This window comes from Neoarius graeffei, chromosome 4 (assembly GCF_027579695.1).
Source record: "Neoarius graeffei isolate fNeoGra1 chromosome 4, fNeoGra1.pri, whole genome shotgun sequence".
Lineage (NCBI taxonomy): Eukaryota > Metazoa > Chordata > Actinopteri > Siluriformes > Ariidae > Neoarius > Neoarius graeffei.
Window position 1 is genome coordinate 26,257,054 of NC_083572.1, and position 21,036 is coordinate 26,278,089.

The window sequence follows — 21,036 nt, forward strand, 5'->3', positions numbered from 1 at the left end:
ACTTTCAAGCATTCAATGTTGAGGCGACGTAGTCCGGACTTCTTTTTACAGGATGGGATATGAAACCGGAGCTTAAGTCTTGTGCAAACCAGTCTGTGGTCAGTCCAGCAGTCTGCAGTCAGTCCAGCAGTCTGCACTGCAGCGGACATGGACATCAATGAGGTCTGATCTGTAGTGTTGACGGACAATAACAGTCTTTCTAGGGTTTTGGTCTAACGCCTATTTTTCACGCGTGAGGTAAGCAGTACTCAGTAAAAATACACAGTGAAAAGACCTGCTGATAGTCATATTGACATCACACCAGCAACATTTCATAACTGACAGCTTTCACTGTAGCCACATTCTCTAAACTATACATCACAGACCAAAAAAATACTTTTTATATTTTATTGATCTACTGTATTCTTTTTAAATTGAGCATGTTTCTTAACCTTTGTTTATCTCAACTAAATATGCATTATAATTATAATGAAATGAAACATTTTATTATTGATTACCATTATCAATGGCCAACTCAATGTAGAAAGACAGGGCTTGCAGCAGCAACACTGGCGATGTGGGCAAACACACACGTGTGAGCTACAGCAGTCCAAACTTCACACACACATAACACAGCTGGTGTAGCCCAAGCCTAACATGCGAGCGATCTTCGGATGATGGAGCAAACACTTTTCTGTTGCACCTCTCGGGAACTTAGAAGTCTCTGGTCACAAATGCTAAAGCAGTCTCTACACCACTAATGTATATTTATGTCAAACTGGAGAACTACAGTCTTAGAAAGGATGTGTTAAATAAGCCAAATCGGCTTTAGCACTATGCATGCACGGTGTCCTTATCAATATATTCTGTTCAGAGTCAAGTCAGTTTATTTGGAGAGCACTTTTAACAACATATACTTTTTCGAATAAGTTTTGCAGAAAAATAAAGACTTTAAATATCTGAAATAATTTTATCCCTAATAAATTTATTTATCCCTAATGAGCAAGCCTGTAGCGACGGTGGCAAGGAAAAACTCCCTCAAGACTACATGAGGAAGAAATATTGAGAGGAATCAGACTCAAAAAGGAACCCATCCTCTTTTGGGTGATAACACATAGCGTGATTTTATGAATAAATTGCTTCTATCACTGTGTCCTATATAGTCACGAAGTACAACCGTGTAACCAGGAAATTTACTATAGTCCCAGCATGAAGTCTATTTTGTTGAAACCACCATCAATCAACCTGATGGAGACCCAAGCGCAAAACTGTTCATGACAATTGCAGTCCCAAACCATCGTAGCAAAACTGTAAGCGTCCAGAGCCATTTTCTAAGTGTATCTTTTGACTGTCCATATAGGGTCATCCTCTACAGGAGCAATGTGATGAGAACTCCAGCCAGAAGTAGGGCATCAGCATGGATAAAGCAGCCAGCCAATCCACTGTCAAGAAACCTTCTGTGAAAAGTGTTCACGGCTACCCAACAATGTAAACACATCCGTTTACACAGGTACACAACATTGTGATACTGTGTGAAAAAAATTACAGCTCTTTGTATTGCTTAAGGTAGTGTTAAGGCAGTATGCTAGGGTCCCACTGTACAGTACAGTGCAACAGGCTCTTGAACTATGAAGGGTCTACAGAAATAATGACGGTGACACATGATGCTGTAACACAGTTTCCTGTGACGTAATTCCTGTTTTTGAGTTGTTTGCCACAAATCTTTTTTCCTTTGGTGTTAGTGTTTAATCGACAATGTTTTTCATTTTTTTCCACAAATCTTTTTTTATTTTTGTTTGTACTTTCACTTTCCCTTTTTCTGCATTTAAATTTTTTTTGGAGAATGGCAAAGACCTGAAGTTTTTTCCTTTTTGTGTAAAGACCGCAATTGGAGGCCATTCACATCGGATCTGCCATAATATCAACAGATCTTCAATTAAGGTACGTAAATCCATTCATCATGGCACACATTCAGCTTGTTCAGTGTGCTGAGTGCAGGATGTTTAGTCATTCTTCCTCTGTTGTTAGTGATAGCTTTATTTGTGATAAGTGTAGATTAGTTAGCTCTCTGATGGAGAAGATTGCAGCATTAGAGGTGCGCATCCAGACTCAAGAGAGGGTTAGTAAGAATGAGAGCAGTGTAGTTTCTGTAGAAAGTCTGGATGCCCTAGGTGGAGTTAGCAATCTCCCAACTCCGGCATTAGAGCCTTCACGGCGGGACAAATGGGTGATGGCAGCATAATCATAGGGCCAAAGCTACTGCTGAGGCTCACCCACGGGAGCACCAATATGCTTTGCATATTGAGCAGGTTTGCTCTCCTCAGTGACGCACCCACTGAGAAACTTGAAAGAGCTCTGGTTATAGGATACTCTATCATACGGCACGTGAAATTAGCTAGGCCTTTAGGGGCACCAGCAGCTTAAGTCAGGTGCATACTGGGAGCCAGGGTGCTGGACATAGCAGGTAATCTTAGCGTCTTAGGCAAGCGGCGGACCTATGGGAGTAAACCCAGACAGAAAATCCCGGGAGTATTTGCGTCACCCTGGTTTTTCACAGCAATTTGAAAACTTGATGATGATATCCAATACTTGCACCACGGTTCAAGCCCGTGCTCTAACTTCACCCGGTACCGTGCCTGTCAATGCCTGTCAGACATCTCATGACGACAGTGCCCCAAACCCCCAGGGGAGGTCACTGTCTGATCGCCAGCCCGGGAAAGGTCTTATGCACCCTGGTAAAACACTCATCATAGGGCAGCTCAATTGTCGAACTCTCTCGACTATGTCATCCAAGGAGGAACTGAATTTCCTTATGTGCCACTATAACACACCCATAGTGTGCATCCAAGAACATCGTTTAGTCCATAACAACGAGTCCTCGGACATCGTAACCCATAATCTAGGCGCAGTGACGCTGTTTACCATCTCGGCTTCCCGTAACGCCCAAGGTGCGGCCATTCATGGAGTAGGGATAGCTATACTTTTGTCTTTCTTACCACTACTTTCTACTATCAGGAAGGTCTTGGAACGAATTATTATCGCCGTTTTCAAAGGCAATCCAAGGCTCAATGTTGTGTTATGCTACTCGCCTCATAACATTTCCCCGAAGAGGAAGTCACGCAGTTTTACTGCTCTTTGCGTGAGGCAGTTGCCTCTGTACCGGCACATGCTCTGATTGGGGGCGACTTCAATGCCCATGTCGTGCCACGACATTCATATCACATGAGTGAAAATCGGAATGGGGAGCTATTGACCGAATTTGCTCGCGAGCACAGTCTTATCATTGCTAACACTTGTTTCCAAAAGCCCAGGCGTAAACTCTGGACTCATAGGTCCCCAAGAGGTGATCTCTCTCAAATCGACTTCATTCTATGTCGTAAGCGCTGGCGAAACAGCCTTAGAGACTCTCAAGCACACTCATCATCCAATCCTGTTGGCAGCGATCACAGAATTGTTACTGTGTCTACCAAACTGAGTGTCCGTTCAACCAGGTGCCTGCGAATGAAATGGCTCAACTGGTCTTCCTTGATTTCCGACCCAAATCTCGCCTCCTCCGTCGATGCTTTAATATCCGAAGAATTCCAAAGCCTTCCTGAAGAAGACCAATCTTATTCGTCCTTCGTGGGAGTCTGTAATAAAGTGGGGCCATCCCTTCTACCCAAAGAACATCCCAAAAAGTCACCACTTTCCGATTGCCCTGCGGTGGCGGAGGCGCGCCATGTCGCTATTAAAGCCAGCATTCAGCTTACTCAAGCTGCCCAGGCTTCCCTTTGTTCTACGTACATTATGCAGGAAGAATTAAGAATTCGAGCCATCCTCGACCGGTTCGACTCCAGTAACACCTTGATGGACACAAAAAGTGCGTGGAACCTAGTGAAGATGTTATCCAACAAATCTCCAAACCCAGTATTCATCCAAGGCAAAGATCGTTTGAAGCTCTGGAAGGACCATTTTCAACGTGTGTTATCACCTGATAGCCCTACGCCAGAAAGGCCAACTGAGATCATCTAAATCTTTGAACTCAATGAGCAAATCTTCACTGGGCCGTTCGACCGTAATGAAGTTAACTCTGCTGTTGACGAGATGAAATCTGGTCGCGCTCCTGGGATGGATGGTCTCCCTATTGAGCTATGGAAGCTCCCAAACATCTGCAACTTCCTCTTCACGTTCTGCAATGAAACCCTTGCAGGCAACAGGCCCAAGGAATGGGGTCTAGCAGGCATCGTCCCTGTCCCTAGGAAAGGCAACCTGACGTTGCCTGACAACTACAGGGGAATTAGTCTAGCTCAGATCGCCTCTAAAGTGTATAACTGACTGTTACTCAATAGGTTGAGGCCGGTAATGGATAACTTCTTGCGCCAAAATGGCTTCCGTCAACTGCGTTTTACTAGCGCTCACATCTTAGCCCTCCGGCGCATTATCGAAGAGCTCATGAACCACCATAAAGAAGGTGTGATAGTCTTTTTGATAGTCTTAAGAAGGCTTTTGATTCCATCAGACTCGACACAATGTTTTCCATTCTACAAGCATATGGCGTCCCCCCTAGCATGGTCGAGGCAATCAGGACAATGTATATCGATAACACTGCCGTGGTTATAACTCCTGACGGTATAACTGAGGAGTTTTCTATCAACTCGGGCGTCCTTCAAGGAGACCCCCTAGCTCCTCTGCTCTTCATCATTGTTCTTGATTACACCTTGCGTTTAGCCCTTCGCATGGATGATGGGCTCACTCTTAAACGCCGTAGAAGTTCTCGCCACCCTGCTGTCCATCTATCTGATCTCGACTTCGCTGATGACATTGCTCTTCTCGAGGACTCTGAATTCGGGCGAGGATCTTCTCCACTGAATAGAACTGGCTGCTAAATCTGTTGGCCTTCAGTTGAATGCATGCAAAACCAAATGGATGCATATAAATTCCTTTACAGACCAATCTCTCCACGCGCTTGACAACTCTACTATCGAGAAGGTGGACGACTTCAAATACCTTGGCAGTTGGATGAACACTGCTCATGACATCAACTCCAGAAAGGCCAAAGCCTGGGGCACCCTAAATTCTCTAATCAAGGTGTGGGCTGCCCCGCTGTCTAGAGGCACAAAGGTCAGAGTGTTCAAGGCCTTAGTTGAATCCATTCTTCTCTACAGATCCGAGTCTTGGTCTCTAACGAGAGCACAAGAGCAATCCTTGGATGGCACGTACACCTGCATGCTCCGCAGAGTGTTCAACATCAGCTGGCAGGATCATTGGACAAACAACCGCCTGTACGGTTCCCTACCACGCCTCTCGACCATAATCGCCAAACGCCGTCTGGCATTGTGCGGCCATGTGTTTCGTCATGATCAACCTGCCGCACAAGTTCTCTTGTGGGAGCCTGAGGTGAAGCGCAAAGTCGGTCGACCACGTACCACTCTGAAAATGGTCCTTGAGCGAGAGATGGGGTTGAAGGAAGATCAACTCAGAGCAGCTATGCTCGACCGGCGGGTCTGGGATAGGATATCTTATCAAGTCACCGGCTCGCCAGATGACTGATGATGATGATGATGATGATGTAGGCAAGCACAGGTTCTCAACGATAGTTATTCATGTAGGAGCTAATAATATACACCTTCATCAGTCTGAGTTTACTAAGAGTAACTTTGTAGAGGTGTTTAAATTCGTGAAGGCCATGTCCAATGCTGTTGTATGCTCTGGCCCCATCCCAGTGCAGCATGGTGATGTAGTTTACAGCATGTTATGGTCACTGAACTGCTGGTTGTCCAGGTGGTGCTCTGAAAACAATGTGGCCTTTATAAATATTTTGAGTAATTTTGAGAGCAGGGCTGGCCTGTTAGGGTGGGATGGTATCCATCCCAATCGGGAAGGTGCTGCTCTCATTTCTTGCAGCATAGCTGATAGTCTCAGAACAGGTATAGTTAACTTCTGACAATCCAAAGCCAAGGCCAGCGATCAGAGGAACAGGCTGAACTGACTGTCTGCTAGCTGCACAGAGTCATCACTAAGGTGATCATCAAGTCTGTCTGTTCCCCGAGCTATACAAAAATGTAGAAATACGCAGAGTGTTTGTTCTAGTAATATAATTAATATAAAGTTAGATCATGCTGACTGTATAGGCACTGCCAGCACCTTTGATCTAAAGGTAGTATTATTAAATATTAGATCTCTAATACTGAGTTTAATGCACTGTGTTTAACAGAAACATGGATTAAGCCAAATGAAGATATAGCATTAAATGAAGCTAGTCCTCCTGGATACAATTATATACACCAGCCTCTTCTAACTGGCATAGGAGGAGGCGTTTACTAATTTAAGGCCAGACAAATTAAGTGACAATTTAAGTAACCCTGCAGTTAGCAATATAACTGTATCAGATCAGCAATTAGAATGTTTTACTCCCCTTAGAGAAATCAAACTAATTTCATTAATCTCCACATCAAAATCCTCAATTTGTGTATGAGATACCTTACCTACATGACTCTTCAAACAGATAATACCAGAAACTTGTATTCTTCTAATAGGAAATGCTAGATCATTTCAACTATATTCAAGATATTCTAACTTGTTAAGATATCATTTTTGCAGTGGAGAAGAATACAAGACATAAACTCTGAGATTATTGTAACCAATTTATTCCAAGATGTCTTGTCAAGTAAAATTATCCGTCCATGCAGGAAGATAATTTCACTAATATTAAGGAATTTTCTCCTCATATTCACTTTTCAGTTTTTTTGCAGTGCAGGGACTCTGGCAAAACTAACTCTGACAGCATAACTATAAAGGGGGAGAGCCAAAAGGTAACACAGGGTGCCCTGGGACATAAAGCAGCCAGCCACAACACCGTCAACAAACTCAAGCGAGCAAGTGGGTGGGGGCTGACAGCATCCATACATCCCAATTTAACAAAACACCCTATACCTGAGGACCTGCTCTTTTACCTAATAAAATTAACATAAGGCTTGACTAAACAGATATGTTTTCAGCCTAGACTTAGGTTGTGTTTACATTAGACCATATCCGTCTCGTTTTCGTTGCGGATGCACTGTCCGTGCACATTAAAACGCCGGGAAACGACTCCACAGGCGGAACAACTTGAATCCGCCAGAGCCCACGTATTCAACCCAGTTCGTATCTGATCCGGTGCTGTGTAAACATTGAGGAACGAGGAAATGCAGTGCTGAGCTCTAGCTGACGTCGTCATTGGACAACGTCACTGTGACATCCACCTTCCTGATTCGCTGGCGTTGGGATCACACACACAGCGGCTCAGTCCTGAATCACTGCTCGTGCGCTTCACTCACGCGCTCTGTGAGCTGCGCAGGGCCGGAGTGCGCACCCTCCAGAGGGCACTCGCTGTTCAGGGCGGAGTGATTTGGAGCGCAGGAGGAAGCGCTGAGCCGCACTGATGTTTATTTACACATTTGAACTTATTTACCTCCTTCAGGCGCTTAAACTCAGTGAGAACATGAACATCACAGCCAGGTGTGTTTATCTGCTGGAGAAGGTGTTCGCTTGCCATCCTTCCACTTGCAAGTGGACTTGCGCATGCCCGATATGCACTGGGATCATGTGACGTGCCGTCTAATTAGTCATGTGATTAGCGTATCCGTGTATTGGCGTTGCTGTGTGCACGCGAATCGTTTTAAAAACGTTAATCTGATGATCCGCTGATACGGTCTAATGTAAACACCACCTTAAATGCTGAGACTGTGTCTGATTCCTGAACACTACTTGGAAGGCTATTCCATAATTGTGGGGCTTTGTAAGAAAAGGCTCTGCCCCCTGATGCAGCCTTCACTATACGAAGTACCAGCCGATAGCCTGCACCTTTTGATCTAAATAGGCATCACGCCTATTGGTCATAAAGGACCAGAAGTTAGCTCAGGTACTGTGGCGCGAGACCATTCAGTGCTTTAAAGGTCAATAGTAGTATTTTATAAACAATACAAAATTTGATTGGGATCCAATGCATTGTGGATAAGACAGGGGTGATGTGGTCATATATTCTAGTTCTAGTAAGGACTCTTGCTGCTGCATTTTGAACTAACTGGAGCTTGTTTATTCACTTATTGGAACAGATAGTAAGGCATTACAGTAATCCAACCAAAAGGTAATAAAAGCATGAACTAGTTTTTCTGCATTGTGTAGTGATATTAAATTTCTTATCTTTGCAATATTTCTGAGATGAAAGAAAGCTATCCGGGTAATATTATCGATATGAGTTTCAAATGAAAGACTGGGGTCAACAATCACCCCGAGGTCTTTTACAGCTGCATGTGAAGAAACAGAAAGGCCATCCAGAGTTACTATGTAATCAGAAACCCTACTTCTAGCTGCATGTGGTCCTAGTACAAGTACTTTTGTCTTGTCAGAGTTAAGCAGAAGGAAGTTAATAAGCATCCAGTGTCTAATGTCCTTTACACATTCCTCAATTCTATTAAGCTGGTGTCTTTTACCTGGTTTTGCAGAAACATAAAACTGTGTCATCAGCATAACAGTGGAAACTAATACCATGCTTACGAATAATATCACCCAGAGGTAACATATATAAAGAAAAAAGCAGTGGGCCTAAGACAGAACCTTGTGGAACACCAAACTTTATCTCAGTATGTCTAGAAAAATTACCATTTACATCAACATACTTACAGCAATCAGTTAAATAAGAGCTGAGCCAGGAGAGGGCTGTTCCCTTAACTCCCACTTAAGACTTAAGTCAATCCAGAAGAATGGAATGATCAGTGGTATCAAATGCTGCACTAAGGTCAAGCAACACAAGCAGTGAGACACAGCCCTGATCAGATGCCAACAGTAGGTTGTTTACTACTTTAACCAGTGATGTCTCTGTGCTATGATGAGGTCTAAATCCTGACTGATACATTTCATGGATGTTATTCCTATGTAACTATAAGTATAACTGCTGTGCCACAGCTTTTTCTAGGATCTTGGAAATAAAGGAGAGGTTTGATATTGGCCGATAATTGGACAGCTGACAGGGATCGAGGTCAGGTTTTTTAATCAGTGGTTTGATAACTGCTAGTTTAAAGGATTTGGGTACATAGCCAATCCTAAGAGAAGAATTTATTATTTTTAGAAGTGGTTCAATTACTTCAGGTATTATCTGTTTGATGAGTCGTGTAGGTAAGGGATCTAGTACACAAGTTGAGGATTTTGATGCGGAGATTAATTAGTTCGAATTCTCCAAGAGGAGTAAAACATTTTAATTGCTGATCTGATACAGTTATATTGTTAACTACAGGGTTACTTAAATTGTCTGGCCTTAAATTAATAGTTTGATTTTTTTTGTTGTATATTTTCACTTTTGTCATTGAAAAAAATTCATGAAGTCATTGCTACTACCCATACTGCAGGTGTGCATGTGTCCATAGTGGTTTTTTGCCTGGTTAATTTTGCTACAGTATTAAATAGGAATCTCTGATTATTTCTGTTATCTTCTATTAGGGTGGAGAGATATGTTGATCTAGCAGCACTGAGAGCTTTTCTATACCTCAGGAAGCTCTCCTTCCAAGCTAAGTTGAATGCTACCAATTTTGTTTGACATCATTTATGTTCCAATTTTCGAGTGGTCTGTTTTAAAGTGTGAGTGTCATCGTTATACCAGGGTGCTAATTTTTTTCTCTCTGATCATTTTCCTTTTAAGTGGAGCCACATTATCTAAAGTATAGCTGAACGTTGACTCTAAGCATTCAGATTGCCTGATCAAGTTCTGCGGGGGCAGACAGTGATCCAGTCAAAGTTGATAACTCTGGGAGGTTATTTATAAAACTCTGTGCAGTAGTTGACGTGAATGTACGGTACGTTTAATACAGTAGTGTGGTGAGGTGCATATATTATTGCTCAGACACATCTTGAATGAGATGAGATAATGATCTGAGATAACTTCAGACTGTGGAAGTGTGACTATATTTTCTATATTTAACCTGAATGTTAGTATTAGATCGAGAGTGTAACCACCATTGTGGGTAGGTCCTACAACATTCTGATTAACCCCTACTGAATCTAAAATGGACACAAACACTGTTTTCAAAGAGTCTTCTGGGTTATTGAAGTGAATATTAAAATATCTGACAACTAAAGCTTTGTCTAAGGAAATGACCAAGTCTGAGATGAAATCTGCAAATTCAGAAAGAAACTCGGAATATGGTCCCAGGGGCCTGTAAATAATAAGTAACAGAATTGACTAGGTTGACTTATTTTCTGAGACTACACACATTATATTAGTATGAAGAACTTCAAAGGTATTAAATGTATAACCAGGTTTTGGTGTTATGCCTAGATAATCATTATAAATAACCGCAATGCCTCTTCCTCTGCCAGTTAGATGAGGCTGGTGTATAATAACTGTATCCAGGAGGACTAGCTTAATTCAATGCTACAGTATATATTCATTTGGCTTAATTCATGTTTCTGTTAAACAGAACAGAAACATGGATTACATTAAACTCCTGATCAGTAATAAGTTTATTAACAATTAGTGCTTTAGATTTAAGAGATCTTATATTTAATAGCCCTACCTTTAAATCAAAGGTGCTGGCAGTGGCTGTACAGTCAGTTTGATCCAATTTTATATTGATTAATTTACTAGAACAAACTCTGAGTATTTCTACTTTTTTGTTTAGCTTGGGGAACACAGTCTCAATATAGTGGAACCTGAGTGACGACTCTGTGCAGCTAGCAGACAGTCGGTTTAGCCTCAATATAGTGGAACCTGAGTGCTGACTCTGTGCAGCTAGCAGACAGTCAGTTTAGGCTCCCTGGCCTTGGCTCTGGATTGTCAAAAGTTAACTAGGCCTGTTCTGAGACTATGAGCTGTGCTGCAAGAAATGAGAGCAGCACCCTCTCGAGTGGGATGGATACCGTCCCACCCTAAGAGGCTAATAGTGCCCTTAAAAGTAGTCCATTTATCTATAAAGCTCACACTGTTTTCAGAACACCACCTGGATAATCAGCAGTTCAGTGACCATAACCTGCTGTAAGCTACATCACCACACCGCATTGGGATTGGGCCAGAGCATACTACAGCATCGGACATCGCCTTCACTTACTTTTCAACCTTTATATGCTCCCACTTGGGCAAATTATCAATAAAAATTCAATTTTGTATCACTGCTATGCAGATGACACCCAAATTTATTTTGCTCTATCACCTAATGATTATGCCCCCCTTGAATGTCTCTACCAGTGTATCGATCAAATCAATAGCTGGATGTCACAAAATTTTCTTCAGCTGAACACAGATAAAACAGAAGTAATTCTATTTGGAAAAAAGATGAAAGACTCAAGATTACCACTATTCTTGACACAAAAGGGATGAAAACTAAAGAAATGGTTAAAAATCTTGGTGTTTTCATTGACAGCGAGCTAAACTTTGACAGTCACATGAAAGCAATCACTAAAACGGCATTATATCACCTAAAAAAACATTTCCAAACTAAGAGGACTTATGTCAAAAAATGATCTGGAAAAACTAATACATGCCTTCATCTCTAGTAGGGTTGATTACTGCAATGGCCTTTTCACAGGCCTGCCAAAAAAGACCATCAAACGACTTCAGCTGGTTCAAAATGCAGCGGCTAGGGTTCTCACACGAACATAAAGAACAGAGCACATTACTCCAATTCTAAGGTCCCTTCACTGGCTTCCAGTAAGCTACAGAATTGACTTTAAAGTATTGCTGCTGGTGTACAAATCTCTAAATGGTACAGTGCCCAATTACCTCTCTGATATGTTGCAGCGGCCTAACCCAATCAGATCTACCAGATCAAAACAGAAAAATTTACTATTAAAACCAGTTGTTAAAACAAAGTATGGTGAAGCAGCTTTTAGCTACTATGCAGTACAGCTATGGAACCAACTGCCAGAGGACATTAAAAATGCTCCTGCTGTTGGCAGTTTCAAATCTAGGTTAAAGACCAAGCTGTTTTCAGATGCTTTCTGTTAAATAATTAATATTGTCTTCTTTTTTTATAATGTTTTAAATTTACTTTAATGTTTTAAATTTACTTTAATTTTAACTTTATTCTATTTTATTCTTTATTCTATTCTGCTGGTTTCTTTTTTTTCTCCTCCTATTTCTACTTCATTTTATTATTTTATTTCTACTATTGTTTAATTCTTATTATTTTCTTTTAATTCTTTTAATTCTTTTAATTAATTGTTTTAGAATAAAAATAAAATTATTTTATGTAATTTTATTTCTCTATTGTTTACTGTTTTTGTTTTTACTTCTGTAAAGCACATTGAACTGCCATTGTGTATGAAATGTGCTATATAAATAAACTTGCCTTGCCTTCACTGATATAACCCCTTCAGACACAAGGAAAAATGCTATGGAACGTCATGTGTACAATTGTGGTAGTTTTGGCTTTACATTTATGCTGCCGAGTTGTCACCCATTCACCCCGCTGTGAGGACTCTAATGCTGGAGTTGGGGGATTGCTAACTCCACCTAGGGCATCCAGACTTTCCCCTGCAAAAACTACACTGTTCTCATACACTCTCAATCAAATACTAACATTCAGGTTAAATATAGAAAATATAGTAACACTTCCACAGTCTGAAGTTATCTCAGATCATTATCTCATCTCATTCAAAATGTGTCTGAGCAATAATATATGCACCTTACCACACTACTGTATTAAACGTACATTCACGTCAACTACTGCACAGAGTTTTATAAATCTCCCAGAGTTATCAACTTTGACTCGATCACTGTCTGCCCCCGCAGAACTTGATCAGGCAACCTGAATGCCAATCAATGTTCCGCTATACTTTAGATAATGCAGCTCCACTTAAAAGGAAAATGATCAGAGAGAAAAAATTAGCACCCTGGTATAACGATATCACCACATCACCCAGAGAAGATTGCAGCATTAGAGGTGCATATCCAGACATTAGAGAAGGTTAGTAATAACCTTCTCTAAAGTCTGGATATGTACCTCTAATGCTGCAATCTTCTCTGTCAGAGAACTAACTAATCTGCACTTATCACAAATAACACTATGTTGGGTTCACCCAGAAAGAGACCCCGATTCCTTCGTGGGCCACCCTCGGCCGAGGACGAGAATGATCAGGTCGAGAGAAACAGACAATCAGAATCAGAGATTCACATGTCAGTTTATTCGCACAGTCACTTCGTCAAAATGAAAACATCTTTGGAAACGTCTTATAGTGTTTCTGTGTTTATGTTTTGTCTTCATGTGTGTGTGTCTATGTGGAAGTGTGTAATGATCTTGAATCAATCATAATATAAAAACATATTTCTGATGACAGTAAGGTACAGATAGATATCAGCATGGAATGTCTAAACACAGAATGTCTAGTCTACGGAGTCTATTCAGAGAAGGTCAAAGACACGTTTGCACAGAAAGGATCTAATAATTTAACATAACTCCTTAACACATGTGTTAAGTCAGTAAATTACATCTTGATTTCATCAACATAAGCAAAATAACAAATAACAATATGTCTAAAACAATGCTAAAACAAAGAATGTTATAAGAAAATAAACATTAAAAATAAGAACAACTTAACCACAAGAACAATGAGAATATGTCTGAAAGAGAGAGAACAATTAAACAACTAACAGGATTAAACTCATAACTAAATTAGGTTAATGCTTTTAAACTAAAAACCCTTAGAATCATAAGATCTTAACTATACTTATAATGTCATTATGAAACTAATCTAAAACTATAAAACTAACATTAATCACGGAATGCATTCATTAATTACGGGATCCAAATCACTACCATAGTATATTTCAATATATTTCAGTATATTTCATAGCTTTTATGAAGCTATGACCTAAGTTTCAACTGAATGGATTAACATAAACATGAACTTTAATTCTACCATTTCAGGGTGTGTGTGAGTCGATCTGACACCAAAACAGACCTTCAGACACTTCTCTGTTCAAAATACACATTTCATAAACAAAATGTTCCCAAACAATGTCCAGCTGGACCTAAGGTCGTTTCAACTAATATAATTTTGACACAGAATAATTTTGCTGAATTCTTGGCCAAGAATTAAAACTTATATAAACCTAACACACTATCACTAGTGACGGAGGAAGAATGACTAAACATCCTATACTCAGCACACTGAACAAGCTGAAGGTGTGCCATGATGAATGGATTCATGTACCTTAATTGAAGATCTGTTGATATTAAAGTAGATCCGATGTGGTCTTTGCACAGGAGGAAAAAAAAACTTCTGGTCTTGGTTCTTATGGAAAAAAAAATTAAAATGCGAAAAAAGAAAAGTGAAAGTATCAATCAAAAATGAAAAGGATACTGGAAAATTATTTGTAGAGAAGATAAGAAAGATTAGTAGCAACGCCAACACTTGCAGAAAAAAGACTCATCACAAACCACTCGGAAAACAGGAAGTACGTCACACAGAATGCGTATTTGGTAATTTTTCAATACATACTTAGGTGTTTGGTGTTTTACAAGGTTCTGTCTTAGGCCCACTGCTTTTTGGCTCAGCCTTTTGGCTGAAGCCTATAGAGGCACCTGTCTGTATGTGTATGTTTAACAGAGTTTGAGCATGTTTAAGAATGTAATTGGCGTGTCAGCCTCAGGTAGTGATTCCACAATCACGGTGTGGTGCCACTGTGACTATGTCTATGACTATGTTGACTATATCAGCTCCACGTTACATAACCTCAGTTTGTAACGTAATCCTTGATGGCCAAGTGGTTTAGAGCACTGTCCAGGAAAGGACCATATTTTGCAATGTCAGTTTGAATCCTGGTGTCGATGTATTTCTGAGCAAGCTATTTTTGTTGGCTCAGCCTTTGGCTGAAGCCTATAGAGGCACCTGTCTGTATGTGTATGCTTAACCAAGTTCAAGCATGTTTCGGAATGTAAGATGATCATGCCAGCCTCTGGCAGCGGCAGTGCTAATCACTACACCACCGTGCCACCCTAGCTTTCTTTCATTTCAGAAATATTGCTAAGATAAGAAATATAATGTCACTGCATGATGCAGAAAAACTAGTTCATGCTTTTGTTACCTCGAGATTGGATTATTATAATGGCTTACTGTCTGGATTTTCCAGTAAGTGCATAAACAAGCTCCAGTTAGTTCAAAATGCAGCAGCAAGTGTCCTTACTAGAACTTGAAGATATCACCACATAACCCTTATTTTATCCTCAATGCATTGGCTCCCAATCAAATTTCGCATTGATTATAAAATACTACTGTTGACTTTTAAAGCACTGTATTGCACCACAGTAGCTGAGTAAATTTCTGGTCCTTTATAACCCGCCATGCCTACTTAGATTAAAATGTGCAGGCTATCTGTTGGTACCGCATATAGTGAAGGCTACATCAGGGGGCAGAACTTTTTCTTACAAAGCCCCACAGTTATGGAATAGCTTTCCAAGTAGTGTTCAGGACTCAGTCTCGACTGAAAACATATCTTTTTAATCAAATCTTTTGTTAATAGTTTTTTATTAGGTAAAAGAGTAGATCTGGAGGGTCCTCAGGCATGGAGTGTTTTGGTAAACTGGGATGTATGGATGCTGTGTCCCGTCCCCACCACCACACACACACACTCTCTCTCTCTCTCTCTCTGTCTCTCTCTCTCTCACTCACACACTTGAGTTTGTTGACAGAGGAGTTGCTGGCTGCTTTATGTCCCATGACACTCTCATGTCTGTGTTAACTCTTTTAGTTATGCTGTCATAGTTAGATTTGCTGGAGTCCCTACTTGCTCTCAGTGCAAAATGTATACTGTTTTTTTTTTAATCAGGTTCAACAAGAGCCTGGTGTTGTCGTCATTAAAGATGAAGAGCAGCTCATACATTAAATCAAATAATACAAAACATAATAGCAAAAACAAAAAAGAATGCGTCACATCACAATCTTGCCTTGAAGTTACATTAAACATTGTCATCCGCATTTCATTACCTCTAAAACAATAGATATACATGTAGATACAACAAAGTAACATTAAGAAGAGTTTCAGAGGAATCTGTTAACTGCAGTTTTAAAAGTGTTCACATTTGCAATGACAGGGAAAACCGAGGCTGGCAGTGAGTTCCACAGCCTGCTTGTCCTTGGTACATATGAAGATAAATGAAGCTGAGTCTTGGATCTTGGCTCATTGACGAGGTATGGGTGACCACTTGTAGTTGAATGGGTTACTCGTGTTCCAGTAACTTGGGTCAGCAGGATTCCTACAAGTTCCTCGGAGGATTGCAGGAAGATGTGCCGGTAGAAGGTACTGAGACTGGCTACTTTCCTCCTGTGATTCAAGGGGAAAATGCCTGCCTGTTGTGGGTCCCTAATTTGAAGTTGACATCCAGCTTTCCTCTGGAGTCTGTCTAGCAGCTTTAGAGCCGTTGTGCCAGCACCGCTCCATATTGGGGAAGCATATTCCATGAGGGGATGGATATACGCCTTATATACTGTTATCCGAGCCTGAAGAGGGAGAAGGTCTCTTGTGCACCCAAGGATGTATAACAACCTAGCCGTCTTCTTGGCTTTTGATGAATGGAGTCCAAGTTAGAGTATTGGTGATGGTGACACCAAGGAGAGTAATACTCTGTGTGGGCTTTAGCTCTTCGTTCATGAAGTAGAGAGGAGGGTGGGTCTGTTCTCATTTCCTACTTATAATCATCTCAGTTTTACCTGCATTGAATGTTATACACCAGTCAGAGGCCCACTTGTCTATTTTGTCCAGGTCACATTGTAGGATCTCAGCACAGGAGTTTCTCAGGCCAGGACTTTTTATAACGACATGTAGAGTTTAATCATCTGCAAATAGGTGAAGGTCATTCTTTAAGTGAGATGCAAGTTCATCAATAAAAATGAGAAAAAGTAAGGGCCCCAAAACACTGCCTTGGGGAACTCTGGCAGTTATGGGCACTGATGAAGAGGTAAACCCATCTAGTACAATAGATTGGTGTCTGTCAGCTAGAAAGGATGAAATCCAGCCATACAGGTCACCTTGAATACCAAAGGAGGTCAGCTTGGACAATAGACCGTGGTGCCAAACACAGTCAAAGGCTTTCTTAATGTCCAGAGCAAGATCTCTAATTTCTCTCTGAGAGTCAAGAGCATTGTTCCACCACTGGGTAATATATGAAAGCATGTCATCAATTGTTGATCTCTTCTCTCGGAAACCATACTGGCTGTCACAGAGAAGCCGGTATGTGTCAAGATGTTTACGAATGTGGTCACAGATAATACTTTCCATGACTTTGGATATTATTGGCAGTAATGATATGGGCCTATAGTTGGAAGGATCTTTCTTGTTTCCATTTTTAGGTACAGCTATCACATGGGCAGCTTTCCAGCCAGAGGGAACTGTCTGTGTGTCAAAAGATATCTGGAATAGCTTGGCAAGAGCTGAGGCAAGTTCGGGGCCACATTTCTTAAGTACTGTTGCCGATATTCCATCTGGGCCATTGGCCTTGGAGGTGTCCAAATTACGAAGTTTCCGGAGAACAGTTTTGGGCCAGAACTTCAGAGAGGAAAGGACTCCACTGGTTTTGGGTGACGAGTTTGGGGGAGTCTTGCCATTGTCGTTAAGGTGAGCATTTGCAATGAAAGTCTTGTTCAGCAACTCAGCCTTGTCTTTTGCCTCACTGAAAGTTTTACCATCACTCACTAATGGAGGGACAGAAGACACTTTGCTGCTGTCAGTCACTGTTTTGACAAGCTTCCACCATTGCTTATTATCTGCATGCTTGAGATTCTGTTGTAAGTGTTGTGAAAACTGCACACGAGCACGGCGCACAACACGCTGACACTCTGCCTTGGACTTAATATACAAAGCCCAGGAGTCCTTTGTTCGGTCATTTTGCCACCTTTTGAATGCATTTTGTTTCCTTTGGACTGCTAATTTGCAATCTTCATTAAACCAAGGTTTATCAGAATACCGATGTTTGGTTGTCTTGGAAGGAATGAACATGTCCATAGCCTCACTAATCTTATCTCTCACACAGGACCATGCTGCATTAGCACTTTGGCCTTTTAAGAGAGAAGTCCAACTAGCATCGGCCAAATATGAGCGCATTCCGTCCCAATCAGCTTTGTCATAGTACCAGGTCTTACGATTGCCTGGTTTACTCTGTGTTGGAAGTCTGTAGTTTGCCACAGAAGTTACCACACAATGGTCGGAGGACCCAAGAGGTGCACTGACAGTGACATGTTATCTGGAGAATTAGTGAGGAAGAGATGTACCGTAATTTGGAGCAGTTTCCATCCTAGTAGGCTCTACAACAAGTTGGTGAAGGTTATTCAGAATGGCAAATTCATATGCACATTCTCCATGCACGTCAGTCTTATTACTGCCTAACCAGTCTTCATGATGGGCATTCAGATCCCCAAGAACAATGATTTCAGATCTTGGGTGGAATTCTTGGATATTGTCAATATTCTCAGATAACACATCATACAAAGAGTCATCATCTGATGGTGGCCGGTAGACACAAAACATATAAATCTTACATCCTGGGAGGAGTAATTCCAGGCAAACAAATTGATGGTGAGGGTTCTCAAAGTCAGACATTCTTGTAATGGGAAGAACTTCATTGCAATACACTACTAGCCCGCCCCAACCAGAGTCACTGGGTCTATCCCTTCTGAAAACAGAGTAACCAGGTACCACTAGTATCTCGTCATCAACCTTACTATTCAGAAAATTTTCTGATACACAATAAATGTGAGGAAGTGTTGAAAGAAGATCATGTTCCAAGTATGTCCAGTTGGTGCGTAGACCTCTAATGTTTGTAAATCGTGCAGTGAACTCATTTTGCTGAGGACCTAGGTTTGGGTGAATATCACCACAAATAAGGAACAAAATCACTAGAGGTAACAAATTGGATCACAATTCCATAATCTTGGTCAATTCTTGCAGGGGTCGTCACCATTATATCAGTCTATTTCGAGGCTTTTCTTAATTGTAATGTGACAATATAAGATATAAGATAAGATGACTTGGGAAGTCAACCCAAGCCAAATATGACCAGGGGCTGTAAGCCACTTGCTCCTAGGCAAGGCAAGGCAAGTTTATTTATATAGCACATTTCATACACAGTGGCAGTTCAATGTGCTTTACAGAAGTAAAAGCAAAACAGTAAACAATAGAAAATAAAATTAAACAATAGTAGAAATAAAATAATAAAATGTAGTAAAAGTTCAGTAAAAAAATTCCAGCAGAATAAAATAGAATAACAGTTAAGTAAAGTTTAAAACATGCAGAGACTATAAAAGTTAAGTAAAGTTTAAAACATGTAAAGATGACAATATTAATCAGTTAGCAGAAAGCATCTGAAAACAGCTTGGTCTTTAGTCTAGATTTGAAGCTGCCAACAGCAGGAGCATTTTTGATGTCCTCGGGAGTTGGTTCCATAGCTGTACTGCCTCGTCTCGTCTTCTTCCGCTTATCCAGGACCGGGTCGCGGAGGCAGCAGTCTAAGCATGGAAGCCCAAACTTCCCTTTCCCCAGACACCTCGGCCAGCTCCTCGGGAAGAACACCGAGGCGTTCCCAGGCCAGCCGAGAGACATAGTCCCTCCAGCGTGTCCTGGGTCTTCCCCGGGGCCTCCTCCCGGGGGGACATGCCTGGAACACCTCCCCAGGGAGGCGTCCAGGAGGCATCCGAAAAAGATGCCCGAGCCACCTCAGCTGGTTCCTCTCGATGTGGAGGAGCAGCGGCTCTACTCCGAGCTCCTCCCGAGTGACTGTGCTTCTCACCCTATCTCTAAGGGAGCGCCCAGCCACCCTGCGAAGGAAACTCATTTCAGCCGCTTGTATCCGCGATCTTGTTCTTTCTGTCATTACCCAAAGCTCATGACCATAGGTGAGAGTCGGAACGTAGATCGACCGGTAAATTGAGAGCTTCGCCTTTTGGCTCAGCTCCTTCTTCACCACGACGGACCGGTAAAGCGACCGCATCACTGCGGAGGCTGCACCGATCCGCCTGTCGATCTCACGCTCCATCCTTCCCTCACTCGTGAACAAGATCCCGAGATACTTAAACTCCTCCACTTGAGGCAGGACTTCTCCACCAACCTGGAGAGGGCAAGCCACCCTTTTCCGGTCGAGAACCATGGCCTCGGACTTGGAGGTGCTGATTCTCATCCCAGCCGCTTCACACTCGACTGCAAACCGCCCCAGTGCATGCTGAAGGTCCTGGTTTGAAGAAGCCAACAGGACAACATCATCCGCAAAAAGCAGAGATGAAATCCTGTGGTTCCCAAACAGGATTCCTTCCGGCCCCTGGCTGCGCCTAGAAATTCTGTCCATAAAAATTATGAACAGAACCGGTGACAAAGGGCAGCCCTGACGGAGTCCAACATGCACTGGGAACAGGTCTGACTTACTGCCGGCAATGCGAACCAGACTCCTGCTCCGTTCGTACAGGGACCGGACAGCCCTTAGCAAAGAGCCCCGAACCCCATACTCCCGAAGCACCCCCCACAGAATACCACGGGGGACACGGTCGAATGCCTTCTCCAGATCCACAAAGCACATGTGGACTGGTTGGGCAAACTCCCATGAACCCTCGAGCACCCTATGAAGGGTATAGAGCTGGTCCAGTGTTCCGCGACCAGGACGAAAACCGCATTGTTCCTCCTGGATCCGAGGTTCGACTATCGGTCGAATTCTCCTCTCCAGTACCCTGGAGTAAACTTTCCCTGGGAGGCTGAGAAGTGTGATTCCCCTATAATTGGAGCACACTCTCCGGTCCCCTTTCTTAAAAAGAGGGACCACCACCCCAGTCTGCCACTCCAGAGGCACTGTCCCCGACCGCCACGCGATGTTGCAGAGGCGTGTCAACCAAGACAGCCCCACAACATCCAGAGACTTGAGATACTCAGGGCGGATCTCATCCACCCCCGGTGCCTTGCCACCGAGGAGCTTGCAAACCACCTCAGTGACTTCGGCTTGGGTAATGGACGAGTCCACCTCTGAGTCATCAGCCTCAGTCTCCTCAGTGGAAGACATGACGGTGGGATTGAGGAGATCCTCAAAGTATTCCTTCCACCGCCCGACAATGTCCCCAGTCGAGGTCAACAGCTCC

The 21,036-nt window shown here is 42.2% G+C and overlaps 1 protein-coding gene across 2 annotated transcripts in view; it reads left to right on the plus strand.

Moving 5' to 3' along the window:
- npepl1 (aminopeptidase like 1) overlaps nucleotides 1-21,036 on the plus strand; it is a 169,311-nt gene that overhangs the window by 139,237 nt on the left and 9,038 nt on the right. Inside the window, exons 12-13 of one of the 2 annotated variants that reach the window (XR_009654509.1) lie at nucleotides 1,340-1,489; nucleotides 1,861-1,920. The exons of the other annotated variant lie outside the window; for it this stretch is intronic. The gene's annotated coding sequence lies outside the window, so the exon portion shown is untranslated. The remainder of the gene's footprint in view (nucleotides 1-1,339; nucleotides 1,490-1,860; nucleotides 1,921-21,036) is intronic. 2 annotated transcript variants of the gene reach the window in all.